The following is an 18,907-nucleotide window of genomic DNA, read 5'->3' as shown; positions in this document are numbered from 1 at the left end:
AAAAAATAATTTTGAACTGAAAATTAATTAAATCATTACAAATTAGGAAATAATTTTAACTTATACATTCAGGAGAAAACGAACTGATTCTCTAGTTCTCAACGAAAAATTGAGTTTGCATAAAAATGAATAATTATATTTAAAAGACTGTTCAGTAAAGTACAAAAATACATTACAAATTTAAATTTATCTTGTTACAAGATACGACAGAAATTACAATGATGCTCAACCGAGCCATCCGATTATGCTCGAAAACAAAATGGCGTTGATGCCCACCATTGAGAATGCGTAAATTTCGAAAACATGTCTCTGCGCAACTAGTCGGACCTTTCGCATTTCTACTGTGGTTTGGGTAACCGGACCGGTAGACACAGTGCAGTATCAATTAATCGATGTGTAATTTTCCACTTAATTTTTATCAAACATAATTTGTGTATTTAATTTGTGAATGGAATGTTATGATTACAGAAATAACGCTGGAGAAATGAATTTAACAGAAAGCCACAACTGTATTCCTTGGTGAAGGCGTGAAGGTTAGTCCTCTAAAATAGATCACTTTAAAAGCCACTTGTTTCAATTCTGCCGTTTCAAGATAACATCATTTTTTTTCGTTTATGGAGTAACAGATCTTTGCTATCTTTAATTGAGGAAATTTTCTCACTATCTGACATATTTTCTCACGGAAAATCATGTAACTTTAAACATAACTTCAGACGTGTTAATAAACTGTATATTTTGTCTTCAGAATTATCGTGATCTTCGGATTCATTGCTTCTGATGTTTTTGATTTCGAATGTGTGTTATTAAAAAGTATAATTAAACAAAAAACAAAAAAAAAAAAAACTATTTAGTGTCTTTTTCTTGCTCCTGATTATTGTGCAGATGGATGAAACTGTGTATATATGTGTTTTTTAAATGTATTAAGAATTGTATCTTGCGCTGAGAACTTTAATCGTGGTATTTCTCTCAGTTTGTATGTCAGATGTAGGTTTTGATTTTGTCATTGACCCTGTAGCTTTATTTTTTGCAATCGGTAAGTCATGATCTAAAACAGAGTTCTGAAATCTGTAAAGCGATGTTAAATTCCTACTTTAGATAATCTGGAATGTTTCTAAGAGCAGTTGTGTGTATAAACGCTTCTTTCTGCTTCTTTATATATATATATATATAAAGTACTGTTCTATTAAATAAATTGATATATATATATATTTGTAAGATCTTAAATTCATTTAGTGTGAAAACAAGTTACTACTACTTGCGCAATTGCTGCAAAGTAAGTTAATAATAATTTATTTACTAAATAATATTGATTACATTATCTCCTAAGTTTAATTATAGTAGGATTATCTTAAAAGAGTGAATCCATACTAGTAAGTTATATTTTGAAAGGTGTTTTGAAGTAACTTGAAAGTAAAATGTTTTAACGGGGACTGGAATTAAATCATGAATAACAAAATTTCAATTGTAAAAGGAATAAATTAAAGGCAAGAATTAAATTAAATGCATGTAATCATTGTCGGAAATTAGTTGACTTTTCAAGGAGAACAAACCAACTCCCATTCAATGAACAATAATTAATAAATAAATACGAAGGTGTTTCATCTTTACTGGAGCAATAAGGCTAAGCCAAACTGGCAATTCAAGTCAGGCCAAATATTTCCGTGAATAGAAGGGATTATATTTCAAAAATTAGTTTCAAATAATCTTTTTTTTTCCCCCTTTTTTGTTTTGAAATTTTTATTGAAAGGTAATGTGTACATTAGGAACTTCTGCCTTACCCCTTCCCTTTTGACAAAAAGAAACATTTTGCCAACCCCTGAGCACATTTATATGTATTCATACTCAATTTATAATTCGTAAAAGAGCTCATTCATATCTTTTTCGAATAAAAAATGTTTTTATTTTGATTTCAAAGAATGACTGGTACATTTCTGAATTTTAAGAGGGAACTAAATAACTATTTGAACTAAATTAGCAGTTAAAGGTAATTGAAAAGATTTGTGTGTCATTTTATACACTAAGTATTTCTGTACGAAATGTATCTTGTGTATGAAAGGATAGTTTACATATTTGTGTATATTCCAGCATTGACAGTTAATTTCTTTTTATAAGGAAAATATTCTGTCATAATATATGAAATTTTAAATGGACAAGGGAGTGTTAGTCATTAGTAAAATATAAAATTTTTAGTACATTGTAATAATTTACTTATATAATAAAGATAGATGGCACTAAGTTGTTTGCTTAAGTATCCTAATTAGTTGTATATATAGATATGTAAGAAATTTTTCAGCAGCTTATAATACAAAAATACTAGGCATGGTTATGTTTTTAAAAAAATTGTTTTGTAATTATGATACGAGGTGTGTACTGAAAGTTTCCAGCTGTATATAGATTGTAATAAACACAGAAATGATAACAATATCATGATCATAATGAATGAAAATGCAATAAGGATTTTAATTTAGGTATAATTCCATGTAGTTAGTTACCATTGTATGAAGTGTGATGGATGGCTATACTGAATGCAGTTTAAAATAATATTTTAAAGATGCAGTGAATGTCTAAAAGTAGGTTTAATCCTAGTATTCGGTGCACACGGGATTTGGCGACTTTATGATGAGCAGTAAAAACGGGACATATACGATGAGTAGTAAACGGGTCATTCAAAAGAATATATATAGTTATACATAGCATAATACTATGTATATAGTGTATATACACACATAGTATATAGTGTATAGTCTATATACATAGACGTTCTTTGGATCATTTTTGGTGTTGGCGATAATTTTCAAAATCGCGCCAAGGCTGCACCGTATACTAGGATTTTACCTAAAAGGTTATAAAGTAATAAATTAAAGCAATAAAATTTCAAATTAAAACCACTGAAACGAGGAGGAAGTAAAAGAAATTAATACTGAAGTATGTTGCGAAGGATGGTTTAAATATTAATATTGTTTAATTTATTTTTGAAAGTCCAGTTACTTACTGATAAACTTGGTTTTTACATTTTTAAAGAATTTACTATTAGCTCTAGGAAAATACTTCTGACAGTAATATTGTGATTATAAACTAGCTATGAACGTTCTTCACAAGTATTTTGAAAAATTATGGGCTAATCTTTGGAATATAGTAACAGGTAGTTTGGCAACATTTTGGTAAGGCGATAAAGATTACTAGCTAGGACTTTAGCAGTGTACATAGATAAAGTCAAAAGTGCGCGCAATGCCATTATTGTGCAATTCTGGGATGATTTTTTTAAAGTGAAAATAGGTCGATGTGTACATGGTTACCGTCTATGTGCAGTTCTTAAAAACGTGGCAAGCAATTTGCGATTCTGCACTTTCTCCCAATTTCGCACCTAATCTTTGTCGTGATTAAGCACTTTTGTTCCATAAAAGTTTTAGCATAAGCGTAATTCGGCTAGCAGATTGTTGGAAAAAAAAAAAAAGGTTGAGTTAAAAAAAAAAAAAAAAAACATGCGTTTACTTTGTGAAAACAAAATGGCGTCCAAACAAAAACTAGCAGGTTGCTGTAGCAGGGCTGGTCGCCAAAAAATCACCAAGTTACCATAATCCAAAGATTAACCAAATTATGTTTGGTAGAATTTTTCTGTGTTAAGATTTTTCTAATGATATTTTGTTATTTTTCTTCTTTTCTTAATTTAAGTCATTGTTTATACTTACAAGTGACTTGACTGAGTGATTCAGTATGAATCAATAATGAAATCTAGTTGGAATCTGAAATACACAGTTGATTCCAATATAATGGATATGAGCTCATGTATGTTACTTAAAAATAGGTACTTTAAGGTAACAGTTATCCTTCCTCATTTTTATCTTAATATGTGTTGTCATCATTTCACAGAGGGCATTGGGAGATTTTAAACAATTAGAGGATTCAACCTTTTTCTCTGCAACAGTCATTACTATAGTACCGTATTGTTTTGGTGGGAGAATAGCCTTGAAATGTCTATTCTAAAGTAACAGGCTGTAGTCAGTTTTTTTTAAAGCAACTGAGGCAAATGTTAAGAATTTTAATGGAATGTATGTTTTAAGTTTGGACTATAAGAAGTAACAATGTAAAATTTTTAAAGAAAATATCAATTTCAGATATGTAATCCATGCATCAGATTGAAATCATGTTTACTAATGAATTATTGTTTTTTATTCTAAAAACACTAAATTGTAGGATAAAAATAAAAGTCATGTACATTAAACTTTGTGATTATAGTTCTTTTGGAGCTTTCTTGAATAGCTTGTCCATTTCTTCAGCTGGAAATAAAAAGGTGTCCTGTCTCCCCCTTTCATTCTAAATAAATTTAAATGATGAAATTCAATATAATAATACAGTCAAAAGTCTTTAATCCGGACTCGTCTGGACTTAGGCGATTCCGGATTATAGATCATCAGTTTAAATCTGGTAAGATGGCATGCAGAAATTATAAAATTAAAAATATGAAACCGTAATTTATGAAATAAAGAGCAATTATGATCTAAAGGGTATCAAAATTTACAAAAAGAAGAGCTTAATATTTATTTGTTTACTTTATTAAGCATTTCTTTCAACGCGCGCATGTGTAAAGCATACATTACGCATAGTCAAAATTAGAAAATTGCAACAAGAAAACTATTTGATGCGTATTATATTTATAATGACGAGGAATTTGATTTAAATCATATCAAAGACGGAATACATCGAGATGAAATACTACATTTAGTAAGGAATTATAAGCTGAATAAAATGAAAACATCTGCCCTGAAGATAAGGATAGTGCTCACAGATCAACTTCCAGTTCATTGCGTGCTGCGACGTTCCCCCCTCCCCCGCAGAGCAGTGTGAAATTGATAAACAGATTTCAGAATGGTTAGAGAAACAAAGGATATGCCTTTATCCATTTTTTGCAGCAATTCCACTTTTTGTTTGATGGACATCGAAACATACTTTCGCTTTGTAGATCCTTTACATATTAGTAGATATATATCGGAAATTCTATTTGACATAATCGAAAGTTCAAGCTTTCTTTTATAAAATTGCTCTAACAGTCTGCAAAAAATAATAAGCCGGATCCAATTCGAAGATTAAGGAACAACGTAATCTGCAACATTAACTGAAGTAGATAATTAGATAATTTTAGCTTAGTTTATACCATCCGTTATACATTAAACGCGTATGCGTAAACGTATTACGCGCATGCCTGAACGCATTATGCAGAAAGTTTGTAGCTTTGAGGTCCGGATTATAGATCATTCCAGATTATGGGTGTCTGGATTAACTACTTTTGACTGTAGTCTATTCTGTGACTGAATTGCATAAGGTTTTAAAAAATATTTGTCCCGCCCTATATTTTCAAAAGTAATTTCATTAATACGTGTGTATCTCCAGCTAACTCAAATGTTTTTAAAAATATATAATTTTCATGCATTTTAAATTGTATCTTTATTTCCTATGTGTCATGTGGAACAATATTGGGGGGGGGATAGTTCTTTTATGTCTAGTTTAAAATGTGATAAAACTGAAAAATTTCTATAGCTAATTTTCACTTTATCTGAAAGCTGACATACCTTCCAAGATACTTCGTATATCAGAAACATTAAACTTAAAAAAAAATTGTATATTTTTCCATTCTGTGCATAAAATGGCCAACCAACTGCTAAGTGGATAAAACTGCTGGACACCGGTTGTTCATCATGGTTTCAAATCCCAGCTAATGGGCTTTAGCTGTACAGGCATTTTTCTGTTTTTTCCTATATGTAGCATGAGTTGATTTTCTCTAGAAGGTTTTCTTCACTAAGATGTCTCTGCCATAGGTAGACCACCATAGTGTGATTTATAGTGATTCAAGGAGTACAGTCCTGTGTATCAAATGAGTGAATATTTTAAATTTTGCACTTCAAATATCTTCATACACCTAAGATATAAAAAGTTTTTATGTCAAGATTATAATGCAGATCTTCCTTAATCTATTACTAAATAAATAGTTGAAAGGACACAGAAGTGAAAGGTGTACGATTTATTTCTTACTAGGAATAAAACCATTAGCAGTAAACCATTTCAAATAAATAAATAAATACAACATCCAGTTTTGAAATTCTGTAAATAACAAGTGAATAAATGCACTTATAAAAAAACTTACATCTCCCAGTACATTTTCCTTAAGGGGTTGGTGTATCAAGAGAAGTAAATAGATCAGCCTGTTTTTGAGCTGATAATGATACAAATGTACTAAATTTTAAACCTCAGTACACTACAAAGCAATTTGTGTCTTAATCAGTTCAGCCCAGAGGTGTAGCTAGGGTTTTCAGCACCTGGGGACAACTGAAGATTTTGCACCCCTTTCTGTGTGCCAAGAATGGAAAACATTTCATTCTAAAATTTCATAACATCAATTTGGCACCCTCTAAATGCTGCACCCGTGGACAGGTGTCCCCCCTTGCTCCACCTTAGCTATGCCAATGGTTCAGCCCTTACAGGCTGGAATGAGAAAGTTACCTTGCCCAAATTCATACAAAGCAAAATCCAGTAGGATCGGGAATTGTAAAACCAATATCATCCATTTAATATAAATAAATGTAATACATTTCACGTCAAGGAAACAAAATTAATTTAACAGTTGTGTTAAAAATACTAAAAACAGTAGAAACTGTAATCTATATGAATCGAAATATTCATCCTCTAGCAAGTGCTTACATCTGCAATCAAAGTAAAATATTGAATTGAAAAATTTTATCAATAATTAATAATTCAAATAAATTAAGTAAGGTAAATACACTATACGAGGACTTATGAACAAATATTAAATACACAGGGCTTAATTTCTAAAATCAGAAGTGCCAGAGCCCTACGTTAACCCGTTTGGAATGATATATAAAAACTGGATGAAAAAATAATAATAAATAAAACACTAAATTATGAGAAATTAAAGTTAAATAAAATATAAAGTACATTATTGCTATTAAATAAATTATAAGTAGATAAATAACCAATTAAATAAGTAACAAATACATTATAAAAATTAAATCAGTCGTGAAACAAATGTGATATGAGAAAATTAAAAATACTCTAGGTTACAAGGAATAAAAGATGAGTAAATACTATAAATAATAAATTTTGCACTTATTATTGCACTCGTTATTGCAATATATGCTTTTAATTCAGTTAATCAATACCGATTTTTATATCTGAATAAAAATATTTAACCTAAATAATTTTTCTACAGAACCGCAAAAACTAATATGTACATTTTTAAACAAAATTTTTAATTTTATTTACTTTCACACCACCTATATTTTGAGCATTAAATTTTATCCGAAAAGTTTAATTTTTAGCAATGACCATTTATAATTATTCCAAACCTTACGCTTCAAATTACGGAAAAAAAAATTACCGAATATTAATTAGTATCTGCGTCTGAAATTTAAGGAATAGTAAAATGAAGTATCTGATAGGCTGCACTATGTTACATACTGTAGGGATACATAAAGTAATGCATAATCTACTTCATATTGTTTCGTACATATGGAAAGTAACAGATTTTTATGATTTACTCTAATCCTCTAAAAGCTGAGTAAGAAAAGAAATAAATACACTTTCTGTACAATATTAATGCACTATTTCAAAGGATTGTAGGTTAAAAAATGTTCTTTTACCAGCACAAAAATTAAATATTGTTACAGATTTTGTATTTATATAGCTATGCAGAAGAAATTAAGAAAATACTGGAATGTTCTCATGCAGGATTAACTCTTTGAGGGGCGGTATATAAAATAATTTAAACTGTTGTAAAATTTTGCATGAACTATAACTTATGGACCCTAAGGACACAAAATTGAGATTTAAAAAAAAATCTAGAGCGAAATCCTGAATTTTGAGAGCCGGTATATATATTTTATACCGGCGCTCCTCTAGGACATTTTTTTTCCAGTTAGCTGCCAATTGTTAATCTTTGTTTTTAAAATTAATTTTGGGTACTTTTGATGTGCGTCTGTAGTGATGAGTGCTTGAATATAGTTATGTAAATCTAAAGACAAATTTTTTTTAAAAAATTTCGGCAGAAATTTAAAATTTAAAAAATAAAATTTATGTTTTTATGCACTTTGATGATGCAATCTAGCTGAACATACTTATGTAAAATATGGGTAAAAAGCTTTTTGACTTGATTTAAATTCACTATTATTTTATAAAAAAAATTAGCAAATATAACACTGCATGTGTAAATCGTATCATACTGTAACTGAACTAGTATAATATTAGAAGCAGATGTAACTCAGCCGAAAATTAAAGAAATTGAAAAATGAAGCACTACGACCAACTCAGCTGAGAAAGTATGTTGCATTTTTAAAGTTGTATTTTATGCTTTAGATAATATGTGAAAAAAACCATCCTTCATACTATGATACGAAGAATCGTCCTCCCCTCCACGCACGTACACTTTAGATCATCGAGGACCGTAAGGGTCCCTTTTTTATTTGTAAGTATAAGTTTTGTAAGTATAGTTTGTAATATATCTTTTTGTTCAGGAAGAAACGGCATTAAACAATTTTGTTATTTGATACACCTCAAGCTCTTATTCTGATTTTCAACCCCTTTGGCTTCATAGGGGCTCCTTTCCAACTTCTGGATAAATTTTAGTTTGCATCTGAAACGGGCCTTAGAAATATTTTTCCTCCTTTCACCAACTGTGAAAATTTATTTCGGAAACAACCTATTTGTATCAACCAGAGCGCAAATTTCTCTTGTGTTCTCTAGTCTTTCATCTGACATTAACAAAGAATTAAAAAGAATTTTTCTAAGGAATAAAAGCATGCTTTCAAACCAGCAGTTTTTGTGATTACACTATGAGATGGACCTTAAGTACATTTTCATTTTAAGTGAGCTTTCCCTTTGTGTGATCTTATCACACCTCACAAAGGGAAGAAGGCGTGACTCCCGAATAACAAATTGGTTGTCATCACCTCTTTTCAATTTCTTGCATTCTAGGATTTTGGAAAACAGAAAGCAACAGGTGTCTTTTGGGGGCTAGCATGTCACGTTTAACCCTCACAATTGTGTAAAGTTTTGATCCCATACGGCAATTTTGAAATCGATGAGTCTTTCTCTTGGGAAAGTAATAAGTGCCGAAATAAAAATTTTAGCTAAACACAGACGATTGAAACTTGAGCTGAGTACACAATGAATATATATACTTGTATTCAGTCCTAGCGCAGGGTCAGTAAATTCCCCATTCCTCCATGAACATAATATTTAATCCTAAACGACTTATAAATTAATCATGAAAAATTATTACATCATAAACTGTTATAATAATAAAGGAATTCTGTTATGTCACAGAGTAGAAAAGGAGAAGACTGGTGCTGCCATCTATTGGCGTGGTACCTATATACCGGTTTTAAAATCATATAAATAATCTTCTGTTAATTATCACTTCTGACTGAAATGAAGTAAATATATAAGATTCAGCATGTGTACGTGATATATTTGCAGATTTTGAATTTTTTCTTTCCCTCCAATCCAATAGAATTTATCAATCTTCCAACATGATACCTTGGAACGAGGTATATTAATTTCATAACTGTAACATATTGAGCATTCATAGGGTGATGTTGCCATTTAGAATCTAAAGAAAACACTAGACACTTACGATTATAGCTTTTGGTGTAGAAAAATTAGCATTTTTTTATAGGTTAAAAAATTGACAATATATACCGGTGCCCTTCAAAGGGTTAAAAAGCGTATAAAAGCCGAAGAAAAACATGTCAATTCAGTTGTTTACTTAGTGCTGTTATTGATTGAAATGAATTCATGGTGAGATCGTATTAGCTTTCTCAGTGTTTTGAATTGAGTTCTATTCAGTTTTAGTAGTTTAAAATATAACTACTGTGAGATATTGCGATATTGTACAAATATCTTTGAGAAAATTTCAGCATTTTGTTTTATTTGTTGCGATAAGTATAAATTTTATTCACTTTTCATCGGATTTGTGCATTCGATTTATTATGAACCCATACGCAAGCAACAATATGTGTGTATTACTGTTGATGAGAATACAGGTAATGGTAAAAACAGGGTGAAACAGATTGAGGGTGTGAGAGACATTTTGAATGGAAATGAGCGGTTAAGAAACGAGAAAGAGTTGCCGATGAATCGTGGAAAGAGAGAGTTCTCTTTGACCATGTCCCCCTGCTGATATAATTATAGCCATCAAGCGGAATGTGTGTCGGGGGCCAAAAACAGTTCTGAATCTGACTCCTAAGAATGATCATAAAGTTGCTGGTGACACCCCCCCCCCCCCCGTATTTGGTTACATTTGTGGATATTGTGAGAAGACAATAGTGTAAGGCATGCTTGAGCAGTTCATCTCAGTATTTCACTCTATTATGCTTGCTGTCACTTAATGCACATAAATTTCCCTTCCTGCGAGGATAATAAACTGAAACCATCGATAGCAACACACTAGATACAATGGAATGACGAGAAATTTACGCGATCCTAAGCAAGCTCTCGTAAATTTATTGTGCTTCTTAAACAGAAAGATTTCGACATGTGAGTGAGGGGGATTTTCCTTGAATATCTCACGAGGTTGTATCTTAGGGAAACAGAGTATTGAAAGATCTTACTTATTGTTAAAGTAAAGCATTATGAATTCTAAAGTTTTTTTTTTTTTTTTTAAATTGTGGTTCAGTTTTATAAAAAGACGTAATGGAGCTCATCTTATTTAGGGCTCTGGTGCGCTCCGGCAAGAATTGTAATATATCTTAAAAACTGAAAAGTACCGGAGCCGGCACAATTTAAGCCCTGTAAATATATACACATTCGAAGAATATATGAATTAATATTAAATACAAACACACTGGAATTAGCTATCCATAACATTTGCACTGTTACAATAAAGCTTTTAAGTAGTGTTAAGCAATACTTATATTAGCAAACATAATCTTTAATGTGGTATAGTACAGAAAACTTTGTCTTAAGAAAACGAAAGAAATGAGTTTATTTTTAATTTACAGAGTTTTGAGGCTTATAGTTCCATGTTAAATCAGCCTGATTCAACCAAATTGCCAGCTGGCAATTGGTTTAATTGCAGTTAATGTATTTTTAAATGCTAATGTGTATTTTATTTATTATATACAGAATTGTCATAAAAAAAAATTCCTTGATATATGAACCCCTAGCGGAGCTAGTCGAAGTGAAGTTTCAGATATAGTTACTTGAAAGCGTGTGCTCAAGATTGTGATGATTTAAAACAATAGAGCTCTCACGTATACAGTTACAGTGAAAAAATTTCAAAATTTTTGATTGACAGCAGCCACTTTTTTCCTGCGCAAGTTGATTGGCGTATTGACACGTACGATGAAAATTTTTGGCATAAGACATTTGCAAAGGACCAGTGAGAACACGAGAGAGGAGAAGGAAAAAAACTTTTATTGGAATTACAAGTTTTTGACATGTACAACGTTTCAAGGAATCATTTCCTGTAGCTTTGCAGTTTCAAGACCAATGTGATGCCCCAACATCACTCCAATAGATTTCTGGTTCTTGGATTAGCTGAAATCTGAGGTGTACATATCAGATCCACGAGATTTGTCAGAATTGAAAGATTCGATAAAATGCAAGTTAGATTCCTCCTATGATGTTACGTTTATCATTGTTGTCAACAATTTCACACTTGCAATGCATTATCATCTGTGAAAGAGGGCATGTTGAAAACTTGTAATTTCGATAAGTTTCCCCCCTCCTCTCTTGTCTTGTCATTGGCCTTCAACAATGATCTTCTTTTCAAATGTTTCGCATGGTAATTTTCATCACACAACTATTGCTCCAATGTCATTTATGGTTTTTCATTTCACCAATCAATTTGCACAGGAAAAAAAATGGCTGTTACTATTAAAAAATTTTGAATTTTTTTCACGTAACTGTCACCGTGAGAGCTCTGTTGTTTTACAGCATCACAATCTTGAGCACATGCCTTCAAGTGCCATGAAGAAAGTCTTATGTGCTGCTGAGGCTTTGAGTAGCATTAAAATAAATTACTTTGTGTTACGACAGAATAAAGAAGCAGGTGATCACTATTCATAAAGCCAGAATTGGAGATGGTACACTCAGAACTATGAAAAATTCCTGTCTTGTTCAAATGGGTAGCCAAGCAATCATGGCCTTTGGCTAGTTGGAACACAGCTACTGTATTGTCTTGAGACCAATCTGGTAAATCATCAGAGCATTTGCTCCAGACTTGCTTTTAGTATAATTTTGGAGATTATGTTATTTTCATGTATGAGTGAAAGTGAGGGAAACATTATTTAGAAGAGGATCTCTTGCATTAAATTTCTTAGATTAGCTTTCTTTTTCTGCAGAAAATGATGTGCATTTGAATAAAAGCAAATTTCAGAGTTGTTTAAATGTAAATCTCTTAGTTATTTTTAGATACTCATATGTCAAGCAATGAAACAACCCATTGTTTCACATATTGCTTTCCAAATGAGTGCATCTTCTGAAATGTGGTTTTTTTTTTTTTTTTTTTCCCGTTACGATTTTCTGAATTACTTTTTGTATGAAGCCTTACTTGAGTGAACTGCATTTTTTTTATTTCATATACATTTTTTCCTTTCTTTTTTTAAACCACAGTATTTTATAATGCTGCCTTTTATTGCAGTTTAATTCCCCCCCCCCTCATAATTTGCTTTGAATAAAAATAATAAAAATATAATCAGTAAAATTTATTCATGCAGACTTTTACTAGGAGATGTATTTGTAAGCCATGCATGTCAACTTAGTGAAATGATTCTGTGTTGCATTGGCTGTTTTAGAGATATATAGTAGTTAACTACAAACATAAATTTAAAAAAAAAAAAATTAATTAAAGTGTGGTAGTTTTGGTTCAAGGTTCTAATCCCATGAACATACTGGCTGCATGGGCGTTTTCATAATTTTCCCATGTGTAATGTATATAGGAACCAGTTTCCTTTAGAACGTCCTCCACAAAGGCATTCCTTCCTCTAGGCAGTTAGCCCTCGAGGCTTTGCTATAATCTCATTAAACCAAACCTTTAATAAAAGTGGGCAGAAATTTTCAAATACTGCTGATAAAAATCTGCTAATGAAAAAGCTTAGTTTCAAAAGACTATAATTATGTAGATTTAAAATATTGTACCCACTGAAGCATGTTACAGGTTATGAAATAACATTTCATTTAAAATTAACCATTCTTGCACAGTTTTAGTATTATGCATCATAAAACTTTGCAGGTATTTCCATGTATGTTTGATGATGTTAATCCATCTAATTAGTTGCGATGTTCTGCGGGTACATGGTAGTCAGATTTTGCTAAACTTTGGCATAATGACATTTAAAGAATAAAATTTACTGCAACCCCAGTATGTTTTAACTGGATGACAGTTCTTCATTATGCAGTGTGGTTTCTCTTTATCCATAAAAATCCGTATGGGGCCTTTATGGGTAAAGAAAGTAAGCTAACAGTATTGGTACAATCGCTTTAGAATTACTTTTCTATGAAGTATTCTGCACTCATGCTCACTCTGGCCAAAATTGTATTGAATTTACTACTATGGTGGACTTGAAGAATGACATGCCAAAATTGTGCAACTCATCAGAGACACTCATAGTACATGAATATTAATGAGTGAGGGTGGGATATTGCTGTTGGTACTTATTCTCCAGATTTGAGCAGAATCTGTACTACAGGTCAACCTAAGTTGAGAACACTGGATATACTAGAAAGTTCATGCGTCTGCAGAAGAATATAGTTCAACCTTTTTGAGAAGTAATATTGTAAACATTAATAGTAATATTGTAAACATTAACTGGGAAATATGAATACTGCTGAACAAGGAGAACGTAAGGGAAAAAATGTGTAAAACGATAGATTACTTTGCGTCCAGCTTTTTGAATTAAAAATTTGCTAAATCATGTCAATTATTCGATGACCAGCAGGAAGACATCCCCTTTTTTTGGCATTATTGGCGAAATTGCAAATTCCAGCAACCCTGAACTTCACCCCCACTCTCAATGAGAAAAGCAATTAAAGCATTCATTCATTCACTGCTCGGGAGCAATTGTCATGGCATCTGCATCATCTTTGACATATGTGTTTAATTTTCAGCTTCATAAAGCTGGAAAACAATTGCACAGTGCCTCAAGAATACCGTTAGGAATGTTTTTGTCAAATTATGGGTGCATTTTCCCAATAAATCCAATAACTGTATTGTTACTTTTGTTGCTGATTTGACTGGTATTTCTGTAACAAGTATAAATCACATGAAATCCAAATTGAAAGAAAATGGAGGATTTTCGACTCCAGGGGAGAAATGACCTCTGAAATTTGGTACGCAAACCCAAATCAAACGATATGAGGAGTTAACTTTAGCAACAATATGAAGGAAAGTTCGTGGTTTCTTTTTACAAACTGAAATTCCCACTGTGCAAAAAATGGCTAAAGTTATAAACGATGAAGCTGATTTGCCAAGTATGTCCATTATAAATACAAGCTAACATCCATTAGAAAATATAATATGAAAGTGTCCCACCAGTAGCCAAATGTTTAAGATCGCTGAATACTGGTAGTTTGACATTGTTTGAAGCCAAGCGAATGGGCTGGATTGATGCTCAGTTTTCGTGGTTTTTCCCATGTATAATGTGAATACGAGCCCGTTTCCTTTAGAAAGTCCTCCACGAATATATCTCATCCCATAGTCAGATAGCTCTTGTGTGCTTTGCCATATTCAAATCACTGAACCTAATTAATACGGAAGTACTGATCAATTAAGTTAACTGTGGTAGAAGGAACAAGGATTTCTGTCTAAAGGATGAGATGTCTTCATGGAGACTTTATAAGGGCAAAGGACTACATATAATACACTGAGATACTCTAATGCAGAGCTTACATTACAGTTTAATTTTTTAATAATTTTTTAGTTCATATGAACATTTGCGCTTTGTTATAACTAAGAAAAGACATTTCTAATGTTAGATTTTTAACTGATTGGTATAAGATCATTTATGTCTTAATTTTTATGTTTGTTTGACAATTTTAAAGTTTTTAATATTTTTTTATATTTTGAAATTTTTAATGGTAAACTCTTTAGTCATTAGACTGTAATCCGAAGATCTCAGTTTCCAGTATTTTTATTTATTTTATTTTTGATTTTAAACAGTAATAAAAAAGATAGGATAAGACGTACTGTAGGAGAGTGATTGTCTGGGCATGACTGGAAGAGTATGTGTCTTAGGAGATAATGCAGGATATAATTTTTATTGATGTCTGTTACAAAATATAATCAGAGTTTTTAAATAATCGGAAATTAAAATCAAATTAGCATCTTTAGAAAATAAAAATAGGCATTTTTCTCTGGTTCACTGTTTCGGAAGCAAAAAACTCTTAAAAATTAAGAGAAAATTACTTCTACCAGATTTTCTAAATTTATGCATTTTACTTTTAACTAAGCGAATGGTCTTGGGAAAAAAATTTAACCCAAACTACAAGGAATACATTGTTAGCTCTTCCGTTTCAAGTTTTAAGTAATGATTCGGGTTTTAAATGTCATCAAATTTGTATGCATCCTATTTAGATTATAGTGAAAAATTTCATATAAATTAAGACAATAACATGCCCTACATTTTACACTACTATGAACTATGTAACAATTTCAACTGCAGCTTCATCGCATAAAAAGATTGTTACTTAAAAATACACTGGGTTTGGCAAAAAGTTGGCAAATGTGTAGCAAATTGGAGGAATTGAATTTCCATGGTCGGTTTGGTGCGTATGGATAACTTGCAGAACAGGGTGAAAAGGTCGTTCTAGCCTTGTATGTGTTCTGAGATTAGCTTGTCGTGAAGTATAAGATCAGATCCATGAATTCCATCATGGCCAAGGAGAGAGAGAGTGCCTGTTGTTGGCAAAGCCCATGGGCACTTTCTAAGTGACAGTACAACTTTGCTGAGCTCTGCCTGATTTTGATCAAAAAACTCTCTTGGGGGGTTGATGAAATACAAGCATAGAAAGATACATGTAAAATAATAGAAGTAAGTAAAAGGATGTGCAAAGTTGAAGAAAAAGTTTTAAATTCCAGACAGATGTTAAAATGATATGCGATATGCCCACCTCTGTTATCCACTGCATATGGTTAGAAAAAAAAGAAACAGTGGTATCATTAGTACCAGCTGTGTCAGTCAATACTTCTGTCACAATACTTTTATTAAAGGTGCTCAGTGTAAAGTTATTATCCCAATTGACATTGGACATAAAACCATAGTCAGAGATTCGCTGCTGTTCAATCAAAGAATAAAGAGGTCATGAGAATGGAAAATGATCAGAGATGATACAGGTCTCATAATTATCTTAAAGCATTTGAGTTTGGTTTATTTGATTATGGCAAAGCACACGAAGACTATCTGTCTAAGAGAAGGGATGTCTTGGTGAAAGACCTTTTAAAGAAAACTGGCTCATTTCCATGTTATACATGTGGAGAACCACGAAAATCACCCAGTCACTGTTCAGTGACTTAACCACTCAGCCACTGGTGGGCCCTTAAAGCAGTCATTTCGTGCTAAATGGTATGTGTGTCTGAAATGCCATCCTACATCCAAATGGCATTCTGGAAACCATCCCATACCCATAACTTTGAAATAAAATCAGCTGGTTAGATTTGGGATAAAATGAGCTGTGACCACCATATTGTGATTTTGGAATTGTGCAGTGGTGTCTGCAGTAACACATTAAGATTAGTTTCAGAGTGATAAAAACAATTCTTGAGTAGCTGTCCTGTAAGTTAGGGATCCAATGAGATTGGAGCATTGTGTAATGCAGTTTCACAAATTTACAGCATTAGTTCCCTGAAAGTCACATCCTTCTTTGCCATGAAGTGTGTAACCATTGTTGAAACTGGGAAGAATTAGTACATTTGTTTTACCATTCCATCTGCAAAGTACATACCATATAGTACAGGTATTCTACCATAGCTCGCTTACTTCTTATTGCTTATTGACCAGTAACTCAATTTTTTAAATTTTATTTGCACCATTCCAATGCCATATACTGTTCATCATCAGTTAGAATTGTGTGCCATTGTTCAATCTCAGTGTTTGTAGAGAAAGGTTTTTAGATGTTATTACTTTAATTGCAATTGTGGGTGCATTTTAGACTTCATTCGGTCAAAGACTGTGGCTTAAGGCTTCAAAGTCATTAAGCGTGTTCACACTCATGGAAATGTGCAGCTGATTTGTCAAAATCATTGACTGAATGTCAGTTTATGTTTATTTCTGTATGATTGCTTGGTTTTGTTGACATAAAATCAAAAAGTTAGAACATTTAAGCAAAATCCTTAAAGCAGTCTTTGCAACATAGCAAGGTCTGGTTGCCTAGCAACAAAGCTCAACTTATTCCCTTTATGATCAAAAGGCCCTTGTCTGAACTGAACCCTGACTTGATTCATATTCTTGCATAATGTTAGTGCATGTCTCTCACACTTATTCTGAAAAAATAGTATATTCCTTGCTTTCTCTTCTCCTGAGGTTGTCATTAGGGGATTATGTTTGTTTCTTTATGACCACTTTGTACTTATCCTTTACGCTGCCAGTAAGTCCTGTCATAATCAGAAAACGTTGGCACAACTTCATGTCAAACAAAACATCTCTTAAAAATTTGCTTTAGTTGTTATCTTCATTTGGCATCTTGTATGGGATATTAAGTAGAAATCTATTATTGTTTGTAATTTAAAAAGAGTGTTTTAAGCATATAATTTTCTGCTCGGCTGAGCTAGCATCATTTTAGAAATAATATTTTAGGATTCTGAATTGTTAAGTTGAATATAGAAATTTCCCCTTTAAATTGGTTCTACAAATGTCCATCTGTTTGAAAAATTTCAAGCTGCCTTTAATGTTGCCAAGTGTGATTGGGCATTTGGACATAAATATCAGTTATTTTTGTTGCTGAAAAATTATGTTTATTTTCAGAATTAATGGAGTGATAGGGAAAACTGTAGTTATATGTTTTGTGATAAATAAGGAGCATGGCTTTTACCTGTAGCATTTATGCTTTTGTATCTAAATTAAATCTGGTCTGTAAAAATTCATACATATTGTTCTTGCAAAACTTTAGCTTTCAGCTTATTTATTTGCCATAAAAGTAATGTTGGAATTCTTTTTATATTAAGTTAGGTTATGTGAGAAAGCTGAAGACTGTCTATCCTGGAATAGAAGTTTACATAGAGGATTTTTTCAAAGCATTTTGCTCACGTTATGTTACATTCATGGAAACGTAATTCATCACTCAGCTGACTGATTTTATCCAAGAAATGAGCTGAAAGAAATGTTTTGTCTGTTTTTGGATAGGTGAGTGTAAAATCATTTTTATAAAGAAGTAAAATAATAATTCATTACTCTTAAAAGATTGAAAAATTGAGTAAGAGGAATGAAAATTATTTTTTGTTGTCTCTTGCCATTTGTAATTTTATTTGGCTACTTTTTAACCTTCACTGAAGGGATATAAATAATTTATTTGACAGATACTATTATACTTCTTAAGGAAAACATTAACATATGCAGTTTTCAGAACTTTGCTTGTCATATGATTCTCTGTGCGACACGATTTAAGAAAATGGAAGATAAATTTTTAGTTAATAATTTATTTATAATGGAAAATGAAAAGCAGTAAAAAATTTACTGTAGCTATCTGTTTTTATGTTTGAAATTAGTGATAAGTAATGCACCTCATCATTAATATGTGTGACAAATTTGTGTGAATTACTGTATTCTGGAAAAAATTTAGGAATCTAAGAATAAAACATAAATTAAATAATTATATTAAAAGGAATCTTGAGAAATTTACTTAGGGTTAGAACTTACGTTCGTATTAGTTTAAGCTGTAATGTGCTTTTGTCTAATTAAGGGTA

The 18,907-nt window shown here is 31.7% G+C and overlaps 1 protein-coding gene across 4 annotated transcripts in view; it reads left to right on the top strand.

Moving 5' to 3' along the window:
* Nucleotides 1-351: 351 nt before the first annotated feature.
* Ask1 (apoptotic signal-regulating kinase 1) overlaps nucleotides 352-18,907 on the top strand; it is a 259,398-nt gene continuing 240,842 nt past the window's right edge. The window contains exons 1-2 of one of the 4 annotated variants that reach the window (XM_035377348.2): nucleotides 352-533; nucleotides 18,170-18,347. The gene's annotated coding sequence lies outside the window, so the exon portion shown is untranslated. The remainder of the gene's footprint in view (nucleotides 534-18,169; nucleotides 18,348-18,907) is intronic. The other 3 variants (XM_035377341.2, XM_035377334.2, XM_085807445.1) reach the window with 3 other exon arrangements.

Source organism: Stegodyphus dumicola, chromosome X1 (genome assembly GCF_044657685.1).
Source record: "Stegodyphus dumicola isolate Sdum_Otavi_A_Nest chromosome X1, ASM4465768v1".
Lineage (NCBI taxonomy): Eukaryota > Metazoa > Arthropoda > Arachnida > Araneae > Eresidae > Stegodyphus > Stegodyphus dumicola.
The sequence above is the reverse complement of the archived record's forward strand: the minus strand, read 5'-3'. Positions and strand labels throughout refer to the sequence as shown.